The sequence below is a fragment of the Rhinolophus sinicus genome, unplaced genomic scaffold (genome assembly GCF_036562045.2).
Source record: "Rhinolophus sinicus isolate RSC01 unplaced genomic scaffold, ASM3656204v1 Contig46, whole genome shotgun sequence".
NCBI lineage: Eukaryota > Metazoa > Chordata > Mammalia > Chiroptera > Rhinolophidae > Rhinolophus > Rhinolophus sinicus.
Window position 1 is genome coordinate 5,579 of NW_027423845.1, and position 2,789 is coordinate 8,367.

Here is a 2,789-nt window from a genome sequence, read left to right on the forward strand (position 1 = left end):
GGTTTACAGTTAGGGTTAGGGTTATTGTAGTGTTAGGGTTAGGGATAAGGTTACGAATAGGGTTAGGTTTTGGTTTACGGTTCGGGTTAGGGTTAGGCTAAGGTTAGGTTTCAGATTAGGTTTAGGGTTATTGTTTAGGTTTAGTGTTAGGGTTAGGGTTAGCGTAGTGCTAGGGTTAGGGTTAGGGTTAGGGTTAGGGATAGGGTTAGTGTAGGTTTGGGTTAGGTTTCGGATTAGGGATATGGTTAGGTTAGGGTTCGAATTAGTGGTAGGGTTAGGGTTATGGTTAGGGTACTTTAGGGTTAGGGCTAGTTTATGGTTAGGGTTAGGGTTAGGGTTAGGATTTAGGGATAGGTTTAGGGTTAGAGTTTGTTTAGGTTTATGGTTAGGGTTATGGTTAGGGTTAGGGTTTGGGTTAAGGTTAGGGTTATGGTTAGGTGTAAGGTAAGGTTTAGGTTAGTGTTCGGATTAGGGTTAGTGTTAGGGTTTAGGGTTAGTGTTAGTGTTAGGGTTAATGTTAGCGTTAGTTTATGTTTAGGGTTATGGTTAGTGTTTGGTTTAGAGTAAGGTAAGGTTTAGTGTTAAAGTTAGGGTTAGGGTTTAGGTTTAGGGTTAGGGTTATCTTAGCGTTAGTTTTATGGTTAGGGTTAGGCTTAGGTTAAGGGTTAGGTTTAGGATTAGGTTTAGGTTTAGGGTTAATATTAGGGTTAGGGTTAGTATTAGGTTTAGGGTTAGGATTAGGGTTAGGGTTAAGATTAGGTTTAGGGTTAGGGTTAGGGATTGGCTTAGGTTTATGTTTAGGGTTAGGGTTAGGGTTAAGGTTTGGTTATATTTAGGTTACAGTAGGGTTATGGTTCAGGGTTAGGGTTAGGGTTAGTGTTAAAATTAGGGTAGGGTTAGGGTTAGGTTTACAGTTAGGGTTATGTTTAGGATTAGGGTTATGGTTAGGATAAGGTTCGGATTAGGGTTAGGGTTAGGAATTAGTGTTAGGGTTAGGGTTATGATAGCATTACGGTAATGGTTAGGGTTAATGTTAATGTTAGCTTAGGGTTATTTTATGGTTAGGGTTACATTAGCGTTAGGGTTTAGGTTTAGTTTTAGGGTTAGGGTTAGGTTAGGTTTAGGGTTACGGTTAGGTTTAGTGTTAGGGTTAGGTTTAGGGTTACTGTTAAGGTTATGGTTAGGTTAGGGTTCAGATTAGGTTTACGGTTAGGGTTTATGTTTAGGGTTAGGGTTAGGGTTTTGTTAGCGTTAGGGTTAGGGTTTGGGTTAATATTAGGGTTAGGGTTTAGGGTTAGGGTTATGTTTAGGCTTAGGGTTTGGGTTAGGGTTAGGGTTAGGGTTATGTTAGGTTTCGGAATATGGTTAGGGTTATGGTTTAGGTATAGGGTTCGCTTTAGCGTTAATTTTAGGGTTAGTTTAGGTTTAGGGTTAGGTTAGGGTTTGGTTTAGTGTAAGGTAATGTTTAGGGTTAGAGTTAGGGTTAGGGTTCAGGGTTAGGTTTAGGATTTGTGTTAGAGTTAGGGTTTGGGTTAGGGTTAGGGTTAGGGTTTTTGTTTGGGTTAAGTTTAGGCTTAGGGTTAGGATTAGGTTTTGGTTTAGGTTAAGGTTAGTGTTAAGGTAAGGGTAGGTTTATGGTTCGGGTATGTTTAGGGTTAGGGTTTAGGTTAGGTTTTGTGTTTAGGGTTAGGTTTACGGTTAGGGTTGTGTTTAGGGTTATCATTGGGGTTTAGTTTTAAGGTTAGGGATAAGGTTATGTTAGCCTTAGGGTTAGGGTTAGGGTTGAGGATTAGGTTTATGGTTAAGGTTACGTTTGGTTTAGGGTTAGGTTTATGGTTATGGTTAGGGTTTATTTTTTGGGTTAAGTTTAGGGTTAGGGTTAGGGTTAGGGTTATGGTTAGGTTTAGGTTAGTGTTCGGAAAGGTGTTAGGGTTAGGGTTCGCGTTTAGGGGTATGGTTAGCTTCAGGGTTAATATTAGGGTTAGTTTGGGTTACGATAAAGTTAGGGTTATGGTTAAGTTTAGGGTTTAGAGCTAGGATTAGGGTTAGGGTTAGGGATGGGTTAGGATTAAGATTTGGCTTAGGGCTAGTTTTTTGGTTATGGTTTGGTTAGTGTTCAGATTATGGTTAGGGTTAGGGTTTAGGGTTATCGTTAGCGTTAGTATTATGTTAGCTTTAGGGTTAGGGTTAGAATTAATGTTAGGATTAGGTTAGGGTTAGGATTAGGTTTAGGATAAGGGTTATTGTTAGGGTTAGGGTTAGGGTTAGGGTTTGGGTTATTGTTCATTTTAGGTTTAGGGTTATTTATGGTTATGTTTAGTGTTAGGGTTTGGGTTATGTTTAGGTTAGGGTGAGAGTTAGGGTTAGGTTTAGGGTTTAGGAGTAGGGTTAGGTTAAGTTTAATGTTAGGGTTAGTTTAGCGTTAGGGTTAGGGTTTGGTTTGGGTTACTATTAGGGTTAGGTTTACGTTAGGGTTCGGATTAGGGTTAGGGTTATGGTTTAATGTTAGGGTGAGGTTTTGTGTTATGGTTAGGGTTGCTGTATTGGGTTAAGTTAGCTTTGGGTTAGGATTAGGTTTAGCGTTAGGATTAGGGTTAGGTTTAGGGTTAGGGCTAGGGTTATGGTTAGGTTAGGGTTAGGGTTATATTTAGGGTTTAGGGTTAGTCTTAGGTTAGGGTTATTGTTCGGGTTAGTTTACAGTTAGTTATATGTATAGGGTTTGGCTTAGTGTAAGGTTACTGTTTAGGTTAGGATTAGTGTTAAATTTAGGGTTAGGTTCTGGGTTATTG